Consider the following 16,517-nt stretch of genomic DNA (forward strand, 5'->3'; position numbering starts at 1 on the left):
GCATCAAATATCTTCAGTTTATGTACTTTTTACTTAACCCCAAATAAAATGACAAATCCAATCTCTGACCAGTTTGGAAGGTGACTGTTGGCTGCATAAAGTACTATAAGAGTATTCTGCTTTGCTAAGTAAATGGTTAAACACTGAAGCTCTTTGGTATAGATGAAAACCCAATATATCTACCATGAGCAATGAGTAACTTATTTAAGATTAGAAAACCAAGAAGTTATCAACTCTTAATGCATATCAAATAATAAAAACCTTCTGAAAGATCAACTAAATAACATCAACTTCAACTTTTAAAAATGGGGCATTTCAAGCTAAGCATGGTGGCTCACACCTGTAATCCAACCACTTTGAAGACAGATCAGGAAGACCATGGTTCAAGATCAACCTCAGGCAAAACCTCACGAGACTCCATCTCAACAGAAAAAATAATCAAGCTTTGCTCTGTCCTTCTCAAGAGGTGTAGTAAAGCCTTTTAGATTCTTTGGGGCGTGTTAAACACTGTCACAAGCGTCACATAGTGTCATTCACAAAGCAGTGTGCTGCACTTTTGATACTTCCTGTTCATGCAGAAGCCATTTGTAAAGCAGTTCCAGGCATAGTGTGGGGAAGAAAATGAATAAGAATGCCCCCCTTTCATGGGACACAAGAGTGTAGAGATTGGTGACATGCCTTGGACTCTTAGCTTGTGCCAGTCATGGCTAGTTGGTGAGGAAGCAATGCTCCTTGTCTTTAACTGGTTCTTAATGAATATGGTTAAACGCTAGAACCAAAGAGTAGTAATGCTTACCTCTCATGGAAAGGATGGGATTTGGGATATATGAGGGTTTTTTTGGAGACTTTCAAAAATGGGTCTCACTATGTGGCCTAGGCTGGCCTTGAACTTGCAATCTTCCTGCCTCAGCCTCTCGAGTAGTTGGGATTACAGGCATGCTCAATGCCACATTTTTTATTACTGCATATTATTTGTACAAAGAATTTTCATTTTGATATTTCTATATATCACATTTTTCTTTTGGCCATACTAGGGTTTGAACTCATGGCTTTGTGCTTGCTAGGCAAGAGGCACTCTACTGCTTGAGCCACACCTCTAGACCTTTTTGCTCTGGTTATTTTGGATACAGGGTCTCACTTTTTGCCCAGGCTGGCCTGGACAGCAATACTCCTATTTTAAGCTTCTCACCATCACCTCCCACTCCCACTCCCCACCCCCCATTAAGACAAGGTCTCAAAAACTTTTTTGCCTTGCTAGCTTGATCTCAGCCTCCCAAGTAGCTAGGATTATAGGCGTGAGTCACTGGCACCCAACTATACATCTCATTTTTAATCACTATGTATCATTGTTTCTGGAAATTATCTAGGCTGTCTCTCATTTGTATGTTTTTTTTTCTCAAAAGTTGATCAAGATGACTTTCCTCTTTCTACCTCCTCTTAGACTTGGTGACATTTGTCACTATGATTCATATTCACTCAATTGTGTGGCTTGCCCAGATACATTTGAGGAGTTGGTTAGAGTGTGGCCAGGGTAAAAGCACAAAGATTGAGCAACAAGTGGGACTAGGTGAAGGGTGGCCATGGTGAGATACTGGGGAGAGGGAGTATGTATTTTGGAAAGCAGGTAGTTGAGTGACCAAAATCAATTACTAAGATAAAGTCCAAAAGTAGGACTCTGTTGTTTTGTAGAGAGTCACTTAAGAGAAGGAGATAGACTCTAAAAGGAAAACACCACATGAGCTAAGGTAGAATGCCAAAATAGTACATGCACGGGTAGATTTACTGTATAGTTCATGAACGTGAAAGTTCCAGGGCCCTTCGTTATCATTTACTGAGTGGCCCAAAAAGCTGCTAGTTTTGAGTGGGGCCCAGAACAGAAGAAGGCTTTGCCAAGGTCCAGGCTGCTGTGCACGCTGCTCTGCTATTTGGACATATGATCTGGTAGAGCCAATGGTGCTTTGAGAGCCAGTGGTAGATGAGGATGCTGTTTGGAGCCCTTGGCCCCTGTAATTGATGTGGCATTATAGAAGGGGCAGTGTTTTGTCCTTCTAGAATTACTTTGGATAATGATTTGCTTTCCATGCACACATTGCTTCTGCCAAAAGTATCACCCATGGACTTATAGGATGACTTATCCACCATCGTGGTATTCTACATAGCATTCCTTCTAGCTACTGAACTCACCTCACAATAAAGAAGTACAGCAATGGGCCCATACTTGTGGAATTCAGTCTCGCCATGTTCCCCACCATCCTAAAGCAGCTAGCTTGATAGAACAGTGGAGTGATCTTTTGAAGACTCAAGTTACAGTACCAGCTAGGGTATCACACCTTGTAGGGCTGGGGAAAAATTCTTCAGAAAGTTGTTTATGCTCTAAATCAGCATCCACCATAGGGTGCTCTTTTTTCCACAGCCAAGATTCACTGGTCCAGGGATCAGGGGATGGTAATGGAAGCAGCACCACTCACAATTATCCTGAAAGACCCACTAGCAACATGCTTGCTTCATCTTTTCATGGCTTAATGCTCAACTGGACTAGAAGTCATAGTTTCAAAAAGAAGAATGCTTCTCCCTGGAGATAACAACAGTGATTTGATTGAACTTGAAGTTAAGACTGCTGCCCAGCCAATTAGAACTCCTCATGCCTCTGAATCACCAGGTAAAAAAGGACTTGCAATGCTGGCTGGGGTGGGTGATCCCTGACTACCAATGGGGAAACTGGACTGCTTCTTCACAATGTAGGTAAGGAAGAATATGTCTGGAATATAGAAGACATAGGTTGCCTCTTAGTACCCCCAAATCTTTTAATTAAGTTCTGGAAAACAACAATAACCCAGTCCAGGCAGGATTACTAATGGCCTGGACCATTTAAGAGTGAATGTTTGGGTTGCCCACCAGGTGAAGAGCAATGTCCAACTGAGGTGCTTGTTGAGGGCAGAGAGAATTCAGAATGGGCAGTAGAAGAAGGTAGTTATAAATACCAGCTACAACCACATGACCAGGTATGGAAATGGGAATTGTAATTGTCATGAGTATGTCCTTATTTCCAATTGACCCCTATCCTCAGTGGTCCAAAAAGTAGTTCCACCATGCCCAAGGCCTAGATGATCTCTAAGGCCCTTGAGAATGAAAAAAAAGAGCAAAACTACTACTGTATGATGGGCTCTGTACCAAGCAAAGGTCAAGAGGAAAGGCATAGCATCCTGGGGGAGAGGAAGGCAGAAATATAAGATGTAAGCGTGCTCGGATAGGAGTGTCCACTGGATCTTGGTAGACATGGCTCTAGCCATTTGGGAGCATAAAAGGAGAGTTAAGAAGGGGAGAGGATGGCCTTGCCTGGTGTTGAAATATGGCCAGCCAAGCTGCTTGGGCACTGATGTGCTCTTTACAATCTGAGGGCTCTTGGGTTGCTCCTATTTTCAAGCTGTTTTTAAAGAGCCCTTTTGTTTGGAGGCCTCTTACATTTGTACAAAATCATGCCTACTTCCTATAGATGTTTCTCAGCTGTCAAGAGCTTTCCAAACCTTCTGGAGGCCCTTGGGACAAAGGGTGCTGTGGGATGCAGAGACCAGGTGCTCAAAGTCCTATGAGAGAGTGGAGAATAGAAACAAAGTGAGTGAATGGGTTGTAGAGTGGGAGAATAGCCAGGTTGCTCTTGGTTGAGTCACTAGGGAACATTTGTAATGGAAATAAGCCCTTGCTTAATTTTGCACTTCAACTTCATCTCCCTTCTATGGGCTGAAAATAATGGACAAAAGTGGGACAAACCCTGAAGATTGAAAGCACTTGAAAGTTCCTGTTCAGTGTTAGTAAGAAATTAGTCTGACATTTAACAGCCTGTAGCCACAGCCTACCATTGAGTCTTGTCTTTGACTTCTCTTTGACCCAAAGCCTAAATTTTAACCCCTGAATGAGAACACTCCATCTCCCAGCCTCACCCATCAGTATTCCTCCAGCCTCGCCCAGGGCCCTTTTCTCATAGAGCTGTTACTCCCCTGAAATCCCTGTGCTGCTGGCCTACCTAAGCATTTTCCTGATACCTGTACCGCCTCAGACCACAAGGTATTAATTCTTTTTCAATTCTTTCCCACCTAGACTCTTAAGTATATTCTCCCCAAATGTGCTGTCCTCACAATTAACAGATCAAACGTGACCTTCTGGTTGCTATATATGTCATGAGACTAACCCATAGAACTCTTCCCTTAATTTTTATAAGGCCTTTATCAAGTTTCTGTTCCTTTCTTTGCCTCAGTTTCCCCACATGTAAATGATGAGGTTGGACTCAATGAAATCTAAGAGTCCTATAGGTTTTGGTAGCAGATGATTCTACAAGTGTATGCTGAAAATGAGGAAAGAGGATCAACCCAGCTAACTAACCACGCTGGGAAAACACCACGAAATCAATTTGATTTCAAAACAAAACCAAACAACATCTGAAGAGGGAATGAAAGGGAAAGTATGAGAAAGTTTTCAGCTAGGAGCAAGTGTGAGAACTGAGGTGGAGGAGGGTGGGATATCAATTAGAGAGCAAGCTTTTCCAGCCCCAAGTGCTTTACAAATAAGAATTTTCCTCTATAATAGACAAAGGGATCCAGCTAGTTTTAGTGCTTTTTGTTAACAACTGGTTGCAACAGCCTCAGCAGTTAAACACCCAGGAATGCCTGGGTCACTTTAGCAACGCTCCCAGACACTGCCATCTAGTGTCAGTTCAGAGGCACATTAGGAACAACTCATCCTTGTTCTCAGGAGCACAAAATATTGGACTTGTGAAGAATGAAAAAATTCCCCTGAAGGAAAGCTTGACAAAGAAGCTAAAAGAGACAAAGAAAGTCAAAGACAAAGACAAGTCCAAAACAAGTGACACAAAGACATATGTAAATATTCATGAAGCTAAGAGAACTTTTCATTAAAAATGGGAGCAGGGGAGGAGAGACTTAGAACAATCACTCTTTCTGGATCAGCACCTCCATCTTTGTTTTAGAGGATGATGACAGAGGAAGCTTCTGGTACATCTAGTGGTCTCTCTCTCCCTCTCTCCCTCTCTCTCTCTCTCTTTAGTTTCTATGTCCTTTCCCTCCCTCCCACACCTCTCTATACCCATAAAATGAAAACAAACTGCAACAACAAAAGACCTTCTTGGGGTCATTGACAATTACAAGGGACTGTGGAGGACCAAATATTGTTCTTGAAAACAGTAATAACAAAGATGTCTCTGGGTTTCAGGACATATCCATCTGCAAATATTATTGTGAACATCCTTTGCTGTTTTCACATGGCAGCCTGTTCTTGCTGCCGGATCTTCAGACTTAACATTTCCAACTGTCTACTGGACACGTGCATTTCATGCAAATTCATGTCCTCATGAATCTCCAAAATTAAATTTTTCCAAAACTGTCCTCCTTTTGCTTTCCCCCACAACCTATCTCTCATTCCTTCTTTCCTCATTTGTGTCTCTTTCTTTAACCTTCCCAAGTAGCACAGACCCCAAATTCTCCTCTCTCACCCTCAAAACAGTGCTACTGTTTTTTAGACTTCCTCCAAAGCAGTATGTGTTTTTATTTTTTTATTTTTTTTTGTGGGACTGGGGTTTGAACTCAGGTCTGCACACTTGCAAAGAAGGAGCTGTGCTACTTGAGCCACACCTCCAACCTATTTTACTCTGGTTATTTTGGAAATGGGTCTTGTAAAATATTTTCCCAGGATGGTCTCAAACTTCAATCTTCCTGATCTCAGTCTCCCAATTTGCTAGAATTACAGGCTTGAGCCACTGGTGCACAGTTGCAATATCTCTTTTTAAATCATCATATATTAACAAATTAGAACTGTACATATTATGGGGTACAAAGTTTTATTATGATTTTAAATGCAATGTGGAATGACTCAATCAGATCAACACTATAACCTCAAACCTTTGACGTCTGTGATGAGAATTTTCATGATCTACCCTCTCAGTGTATAGTGTACTCAACTATATGCACCATGCTGTGCAACAGATCTGAAAAAATCAAACAGATATATTCCTGCTATATAACTGAGGCTATATACTCTCTCACCTCCCCAGTACCCTCACTGCCAGCCCCTGGTAAGCACCATTCTATACTCTGCTTATAGAGTTCAGTTGTTCTGGGTTTCACATATAAGTGACATTATGCACTATTTGTTTTTCTAGCCTGGCGAATTTCACTTCCTTCCATGTTGTTGCAAATGACAGAACTTCTTCCTTTTTAAGGCTGAGTAATATTCCATTGCATGTATTATGCCACATTTCCTTTATCTATTCATCAGTTGATGAGTTTAGGTTGTTTCCATTTCTTGACTATTATTACTAATACTACAATAAACACGGGAGTATAGATATCACTTCAACATACTGTTTCATTTCCTTTAGATACATATCCATTAGTGGGATCATTGAATCATATGATAGTTCTATTTTTAAGGAACCATATTTTTTTCCCTAATGGCTGCACTTACTTGCATTTCCTCCAACCATGCTCAAAGATTCCCTTTTCTCCACATCCTCACCAACACTTCTTTTTTTTTTTTTGATACTAGCCACTTTAAGGGGTATGACATGATATGTCATTGTGATTTTAATTTGCATCTTCCTAGTGATTGGTGATGTCAAGCATTTTCCCATTTGTCTGTGAGTCATATGTCTTCTTTTGAGAAATGTCTATCCTATTCTGATTCTTTTGCTCATCTCTTGATTAGACTTCTTTCTCCCTATAGAGTTGCTGAGTTCCTTATATATTTTGGATATTTGTCAATTTTCAGATGTATGGCTTGCAAATATCTTTTCCTAGTCTGTAATCATGTCTCTTTATTCTGTTGTTTCCCTTGTGGTGCAGAAGCTTTTTGTTTTAATGTAATCCCATTTGCCCATTCTATCCATACCAAAATGATCCTTCAAAAATGGAGGTGAAATAAAGATATTTCAAAATGAAGAAAGACTAAGAGAATTCTCTTTTAGCAGCACTGCCTTACAAGAAATAGTAAAAGATGTCCTTCAGGCTGAAAGGAAAGGATTTCTGATTTAAATCCATAGGGAGAAACAATGAGTACCAGAAATAATACGTTAATATCAAAGACTTTATAGATATATTTTCTGTTTCCTCTCTTTACCTTCTGTAAAAGAGATAAGCTTTTATAAATAAACAAAGCACAGTATTGTTGGATTAATAACACATGCTATATATAACAGTAAAACCACAAGAGGGGGTGAGGATAACCATGAGGAAAGGGAGACCTGGGTATATTTTACTGGAACTGAATTAATATTAACCAGCAGTAGACTGTGGTGAGTTAAAATATGATAATTATAACACTTAGAAGAACTATTTAGAAACTAAAATATATGGTTTAGAACAAACAGGGAAATTAAAATGGTACCATAAAATTGTATATGTAAACACAGAAGAAAAAGTTAAGGAAGAAGACTGTAAAAAGGACAAGAGGAGGCAATTCTAGATCACGGTTTGCTGATAGCTCAGAACTCCAGAGCTCCCACAACCTGAAGGAACATGGAAACAGAGGGCTCTAGAAGACACATCCCAGACCCAAAGGCAGTGAGAAGCAGAACTCCACCCAAATCTAAATCAAGTGAAGCAACAGAATACCTGGAGAAATGCTTGCAGGTTTGCACTTCCAGTGGCACTGGGGCCCAGCACTGGCTCCCGCTCCCCCAGCAAGGCTGATTGAACTGAAACCTTCATCACAAGACCCAAGTGGAGAAGATCGATGCCCAAACAACAAAGGTGCCCAGCGGGCAATCTACTGAGGAGAGCTATGGGGACCCAAGCTAGAACATAAGCTCTCTCTGGAGCCTCGGGGGAACTTGCCTGAAGGGGAGGGTGTGAGATCCCACACACACACCCTGGAGCCTGAGCGACTTCCATCTTGTCAGGGAAGACCATCAACAGAAGACCTATGAAGAACAGATACCCAACAGGGAAATTTTGCTGGGACTCAGCAGCAGCCCACAGAGGTCACAGGGAATGGGGCACAGTGTGGCAGCACTACCACCAAGGAGCTGCACCTCCAACCCTGCCAGAGGTTGAACAACACATCTGGACAAAACTCTACGCTTGAGAGATGGGAACACTGCAAATGTGAATGGCGTGAGGCTGGCTGGTTGTCAGTGCAAGCTCCAAAGGGTTAGCTCTACAAACACCCCTCTCTCTACAGCACCAGTCACCAACCCAGAGGCAGGTATCCAATTTAGCCTGCCATCTAGTGGACTGAAAGACTCAGACACAGAGGGTTGGGGAAAGAGCAACAGCAATACAAAATTCTCAATTTTTCTGCAAAATTTATGCCCATTGCTGCTGAAATTGTGATGTAGCTCAATTTGTGATAGTGTACTTGCAGCAATTTTTCTTTTTTTTCTATACACTCTAATAGCACTTTTGCTTTCTTGTTCCCTGAGTCCCTCTTTAAACCTCCCTTCCTCCCTCCCTTCTCACTGCAGTCATTTATAAGACCCCCCATAACCCATCTTTAAGTTTACAACCCTAAACCACGTCTTCTCCTCCCCTTTCTACCACCCTCCCCAATTCATACTTTCTACCTGGCAACCACCAAAACAATTCCTTAGCTGTCCTTTCTCTTTCTCTAACCTCCTGCAATTCTCCTTCACTACCAATAATTCCAATAGATAAAGGAATTCCCAGATTTTCATTTTTTCTGTTTTGTGGAGTTTATATTTATTTGCCTATTTGCTCAATTTTCTCCAATATTCTTCCCCTATTTCTCCCCCATTTTATTATCTACCTGAGCTTTTCTATCCATCTTAGTCTGCCTCTTAATCAACACCTTATATTAGATCAGCCACCACCCCCTACTACTATATAAACTTTTCACCTCTTATTACCCACTAGACCTTTCCCTCTTCTCTGCGTCATCACAATTCTAATGATCTTTATTCTTCCAGGATCACGAAGATTCATCTTTGCTCTAATTGAAAAGCAAGCATACTGGAACAGCAGCAGTAACTGATCTTCATCAGGGATTACTGCAACTTCAAGGCTGCAGTTCAATAACTGTGACAGCTTTAGTACCTAAGCCTTCTTTCCTTATGTGGAACAGGAACAGGAGATAGAATTCAACATCTTGAGGATAAGTAGCTGAAGGGATTGATATTCAGCCATTATCCACCCCCCATCTTGAGACAAGAAAACACACCAGAGCTCAACCACTGCACAGTCCTGTACAATCCTTCATAAAACTCCAACCATGGGGGCACAAGGGACTGGAACCTGAACCAAAAACAACAGCAGTTCTGTAAATCTCAATGCAGAAATGTGAAGCAGCAAGGTTACAGCTCCCCCTCAAAAGCCAACTCCACCACTAAGGAACAACAGTGAAGAAGAAGAAATATCAAATATTGAATTCCAAAAAAAGATAGTAAGAATGATTAATGAGCTCAAAGAAGAAATACAAAAGCTAGTGTCTGATCTCAAAGAAGATATGAATAAACAACTAAAAGAGCTCAAGGAGAATTCAAACAAACAGGTGAATGAAATCAAGAAGACCGTGCAGGATATGAAAGAGGAAATCAAAAAGATAAAGAAATCCTGAAAAAGAATCAACCTGAAATGAACAGCTCAATATTCCAAATAAAAATCTCCATCAAAAGCTTGGCAAACAGAGTGGAGCAAATTGAAAATAGAGTATCAGGAACAGAAGACAAAGTAGAGGAATTAGATCAAATAGTAGAAGAACATGAAAAAGTCCTAAGAAAATATGAATGGAACATTCAAGACATCTGGGACACTATGAAAAGACCAAACTTATGAATCATGGGTATAGGAGGAGGAGAGATACAAACTAAAGGCATAGGAAACCTATTCAGTAAAATAATAGCTGAAAACTTCCCCAAACTTGAGAAAGAGAGGAACATCCAGGTGCAGGAAGCTTACAGAACACCAAAACATCAGGACCAAAAAAGAAACACCCCCAGACATATCATAATCAAAACACTCTGCATACAGAACAAAGAAAGAATACTGAAAGCTACAAAGAAGAAAAGACAAGTCACATGTAAAGGCAAATCATTAGAATAACAGCAGATTTCTCAACACACTCAAGAAGGTCATGGAATGACGTATTTCAGTCCCTGAAAAGAAACAACTGTCAACGTAGACTAGTCTAGCTAACAAAACTATTCTTCCTAATTGAAGGAAAATTAAAACATTCCACAATAAGCAAAAACTAAATGAATTCACAACTACCAAGCCAGCACTGCAGAAAATACTTACAGGACTTTTTACACACAGAAGAAGAAATTAGAGTGAGATGGAATGACATGAGAATAAACCCTTTTTAGCCAAGCAGACCAGTAAATAAGGAAAAAATATAGATAAAAAGTAAACAACATGGGAATAAAAATGACTGGAAACACCATGCACCTCTCAATACTAACACTGAATGTCAATGGCCTCAATGCCCCAGTCAAAAGACATAGAATATCAAACTGTGTTAAAAAAAAAAAGACCCAACCATATGTTAATTATAAGAGACTCATTTCACTGAAAAAAAATAAACACTGGCTTAGATTCAGAGGGTGGAAAAACGTTTTCCAAGCACATGGACCCCATAAACAGGCAGGAGTAGCTATACTCATATCTGACAAAGTAGACCTAAGGCTAAAATCAGTCAGAAGACACAACGATGATCACTTCATATTAGTGAAAGGAACAATTCATCAAGAGGAAATATAAATACTTAACATATATGCACCAAACATAGGGACACCCAACTATATTAAAAAACACTAACGAACCTAAGGGTAGAGATAGACCCTAGCACAGTGATAGTGGGAAACCTGAATAACCCAATGTTACCAAGAGATAGGTCATTCAGACAAAAGATCAACAAAGAAACTTCAGAATTGCTGCACACATTAGACCAAATGGACATAATAGACATCTACAGAGTATTTTACCCAACAACCAGGCAATACACATTCTTTTCTGTAGGTCATGGAACATTCTCCAAAATAGATCATATTTTAGGACACAAACCAAGTCTCAACAAATTCAAGAATATTGAAATACCCTCTGTATTATATCAGATCACAGTGGAATAAAACTAGACCTCAACAACAAAAGAAACCACAGAAAATATTCAAACAAATAGAAACTGAACAATACACTGCTGGATGACTGAAGAAATAAGAGAAGAAATCAAAAAGTTCCTAGAATCTAATGAAAATAAAATACAACCTACCAGAATCTTTGGGACACAGCAAAGGCTGTGGTAAGGGGAAATTTATAGCTATAAGTGCCTACATAAAAAAAAGCCAGAGTTCTCTCAAGTAAATAACCTAATGATGCATGTTAAGCTCCTAGAAAAACAAAAACAAACCAAACCCAAAACCAGCAGATGGAGAGAAATAATAAACATCAGGGCTGAGATAAATGAGATTTAGATTAAAAAAAAACTATACAAAGAATCAATAAAACAAAAAGTTGGTTATTTGAAAAGATTAACAATATCAACAAACCCTTACCCAGCATGACAAAACAGAGGAGGGAAAAGACCCAAATTAACAAGATCAAAGATGAAAAAGGTGCATAACCAAAATACTAATGAAATCCAGAAGATTATGAGAGTACTTTGAAAACTTAAATTCAAGTAAACTAGAAAATCTAAATGAAATGGATAAATTTCTAGATGGATATAACCAACCAAAATTGAACCAAGAAGATATTAAACACCTAAATACACGCAATGTATTTAGTCCTAGTACATGCAATGAAATTGAAGCAGTAATAGTCTCCTTACAAAGAAGAGCCCAGGATCTGATGGATTCACAACAAAATTTTACCAAACCTTTAAAGAAGAACTAATACCAATATCCTCAAACATTTCCAGGAAACAGAAATGGAAGGAACACCACCAAACTCATCCTATGAAGTCAGTATTATACTCATTCCAAAATCCAATAAAGATGTAACAAAAAAGAGAATTATAGACCAATATCTTTAATAAATATAAATGCAAAGATTCTCAACAAAATACTGGCAAACAGAATTCAACAACACATCAAAAATATCATATACCATGACTAAGTCAGTTTCATTCCAGGGATGCAAGGATGGTTCAACATACACAAATCTTACATGTAATACAGCATATAAACCACATCAAGGACAAAAACCACATGATACTTTCAATAGACACAGAAAGAGACAGAAAATTCAACACCCTTTCATGACAAAATCCTTGAAGAAACTAGGAATAGAAGGAATGTTCCTCAACGTAATAAGGGCTATATACAACAAACCTATAGCCAACATTATTCTAAATGGAGAACAATTGAACCATTCCTGCTAAGCAGGAACCAGACAGGGATGCCCACTTTTCCCACACATATTCAATATAGTTTTGGAATTCCTAGCCAGAGCAATAAGACAAGAGCAAGAAATAAAAGGGATTCAAATAGAAAAGGAAGAGGTCAAACTATCCCTATTTGCAGGTAACATGATCCTATACCTAAAAGATCCTAAAGACTGTACCAAAAAACTATTAGAAATCATAAACTCTTTTGGCAAAGTAACAGGATGCAAAATTAATATACAGAAATCAGTAGCCTTCTTATATACCAACAATGAACAGACTGGGAAAGAAATCAGGGAAACAATCCCATTTACAATAGCCTCAAAAATAATAAAGCACCTTGGAATAAATTTAATGAAGGAAACCAAAGACCTTTTCAATGAAAACTGTAAACCATTAAAGAGAGAAATTGAAGAAGACATCAGAAGACAGAAATATCTCCCATGATCATGGATTGGTAGAGTCAACATTGTGGAAATGGACATACTACCAAAAGCAATCTACATATTCAACACAATCCCTATTAAAATTCCAGTGACATTCTTGCACAGAAATAGGAAAATCAATCTTGAAATATATATATGGAAACACAAGAGACCTCCAATAGCCAAAGCAATTCTGAGCAAAGTCCAATGCTAGAGGCATCACAAAACCTGACTTCAAACTATACTACAGAGACATTTCAACAAAAACAGCAAGGTATTAGCAGAAAAACAGACAGAAGACCAATGGATCAGAATAGAAGATCCAGACATAAACCCATACATCTATAGCCAACTGATCATCGACAAAGGAGCCAAAAACATATGATGGAGAAAAGACAAATGTTGTTGGGAAAACTGGATATCCACATGTAGAACACTGAAACTAGATCCCTGTCTCTCACCCTGTACTAAAATCAACTCAAAGTAGATCAAAGACCTTAATATAAGGCCTGAAACTTTCAAACAACTACAGGAAGTAGTAGGAAATACACTGGAACAGATAGGTGTAGGGAATGACTTCCTAAACAGAACTCAAAAGGCTCAGCATATAAGAGAAACAGTGAACAAATGGGAGTGCATCAAACTAAAAAGCTGCGCAGCAAAAGAAACAGTCACCAGAGTCAAGAGACAGACCAGAGAATGGGAGAAAATCTTTGCCAGCTACTCATCCAATAAGGGACTGATATCCAGAATCTATAAGGAACTCAAAAAACTCAACCCCAAAGAATCAACACCCCAATGAAGAAATGGGCACGTGAATTAAATAGGGAATTCTCAAGGGAAGAGGCACAAATGCCAGTAAATACATAAAGAAGTGTTCAATTTCCCTAGCTATAAAAGAGTTGCAAATCAAAACTACACCAAGATTTCATATCGCCCCAGTTAGAATGACCATATTCAAGGGCAATAACAACAAATGCTGGCAAGGATGCAGGGAAACAGGAACCCTTATACACTGATGGTGGTAATGCAAATTAATACAACCATTACAGAGAGAAGTATAGAGATTCCTCAAAAAGGTAAATATAGAACTGTCATATGAACTGCCAGGAGTGATACTGCTCCTGAGCATCTACCCAAAGGAAGGTAAATCAGGATACACTTATATACTGATATTCATCACAGTACTATTCACAATAGCCAAGCTATTGGAAATAGCCCAAATGCCCTGCAACTGGTGAATGGATCAAGAAAATGTGATATATGTATGTATATATAGATAGAGAGAGAGAGAGAGAGAGAGAGAGAGAGAGAGAGAGAGTTTTACTCAGCCATAGAGAATAATGACATGTGTTTTGAAAGCAAATGGATGCAGTTGGAGGACATCATGTTAAGTGAAGTAAGCCAGGCTCAGAAAGACAAAGAACACATGTTTTTCCTCATACATGCAAGATAGATCCAAAAGATAAACATATACACAAAAACAAACATGATCATATACAAATGCAAATGTAGAACATGTTTGTAACAGTGGAACTACTCTGTGGAACTTGGGGAAGAAGGGGAAGGAAAAGAGAATGATAGAGCATCAACAATATCATAAAACAATATCTGTGAAGGTAGAGGATATAAGGATGTGTATCGAAAACTATTTAGAAATGGAGGGTGGGAGGTAAAAGGGTAAGGGAGAGCAATGGAAGGGGTTGAATGAATCAAAATAAAGCATACTCACAGTAGGGATACATTGAGAAACCCCTTTGAACATCAACTTAAATATTAATAACAAAAGACAGGACTGTATAATAGGTACAGGGTGTGTGGGGGTACTTATTGGAGGGGGGAGGGTGAATGAAGGAGATTAAGGTAAGGGTATATGGTTGATGGACTTCATAGACTTACAAGCAATAGAGCAAAGAAATCTCTTGCAATTGCTTTAAGTGGGGCAGAGGGCTGGGCCAACGGGGAGAGACAGTGGGGGTGATCTAACCAATGTATAATATAAGCCTATTTGGAACTGTCAGAATGAATCCTCCCTATACAATGAATATATCCTAACTTAAAAAAAAAGACAAGAGACCTAGAAAACAAATGACAAAATGTAAACATAAATCTAACCATCACAATAAATAGCAGAAGGGGAGAGACTCGTGAAAGGAGAAGGTGGGGGTTAATATGATCAAAGTACTTCATATTCATGCATGGAAACAGAATAATGAAACACATTAAAATTGTTTTAAAAGAGGGAAGAAGGATAAGAAAGAATAATAGAGGTTGTTTGCATTTAGGACCACTTCGTACATTGTGTGAAAAAGTCAACTAAACATGATCCTAATGTTCCTCTTGCAAAACCAAAAGTTGTGACCAGCCACCTTCACCACTTTTTCTATTTCTAAAGTCTTGAAAATATGAGCATATCTGAAGGAGCCCCAAAATAATCTCCACTTATGTTCCCAATGGTTCATAGTGGAAAAAATGGTGACCTTCATCTTATACAGACTGCATGTTATAAGTGAACAGGTGACTATCATCCAGCTACACTGCTGAGTGAGAGAAGCGGCATAAGAGGGGCAGCAGAAAAGTTTGTCTTCAAAGGAAAAAAGCTATTTTATGTAGGAAAAGAAAGAAAACAAAATTGTTTGGTAGTTGTTTCACAACAGGAAAAAAAGAAAGCCCTAAGAGAATACCATGAAAGTGACACTGGAGTTCATCATGGCATATCCAGAACATTCATTCTAGTAAAACCCAGTTACTATTGGACTTCATTGAGCAATGATGTCAAAGAGTAACTATGACTTTTATATTTAGAATATTTTGAATAGTGTCTTTCTAATAAATGTATAAAATTCAAAAAAACAAGAAAGAATAATATGGGGGGGAGACTTGATCAAAATACACATATGCATGTATTGAAATATCATAATGAAAATCCTTTATACAATTAATATACACTAATAAAAATATATTTTCAAAATAACAATTAAATGCCCCACTCAAAATTCAGATATTGTCAGACTAGACACAAAAGCAAAAACCATCTAAGTGTTGAATATAGAAAAGATACCTTAGATTCAAAGACAATATTAAAGAAAATGATGAGAAAAGATATGTTACGGTTTCAGCTAAATTGTCCAATTTTTTTGAATAAAGTTTTTCATGGTATTCTCTTAATCCTTTTAATTTCCATAGTGCTTATAGTGACATCCTTTTTTTTTTTCATTGCTGACATTGCTCATTTGTGTTTTTTCGTTTCATTTTTTCCCCTGGTCAATCTAACTTAATGATTTGTCAATTTTGCTAATTTTTTCAAGGAATCAAACTTTGGCTCAATTGACAATTGACAAAGATATGTTAACCAATGAGGAAACATAGAAGAGCTGAAGTGGTTTTATTAATATCCCACAAAATAAATTTTAAAACAGGAAACATTACTACAGAAAAAAGAAAGACATATAGCAGTGATCCAAGAATAAATGTCAGGAACTGTAAATGTGTATACCACTAATAACAAAGTATCCAAACACAAGAAGCAAACTTGACAGGGTTAAAAAGAGAAATAGAAAATATATCAATAATAGATATAGATTTCAATACCCTATTCTTAATAATCGATGGAACAACTAAACAGAAAATTAGCAAAGATGTAAAAGGCTTGAAAACCACTATCATAAAACTCTACCCAAGTGACATACATAGCTACCCAACAACCAATGAACACATCTTAAAGCACAAAAGTCACATTCAGAACATGGT

This window comes from Castor canadensis, chromosome X (genome assembly GCF_047511655.1).
Source record: "Castor canadensis chromosome X, mCasCan1.hap1v2, whole genome shotgun sequence".
Taxonomy (NCBI): Eukaryota; Metazoa; Chordata; class Mammalia; order Rodentia; family Castoridae; genus Castor; species Castor canadensis.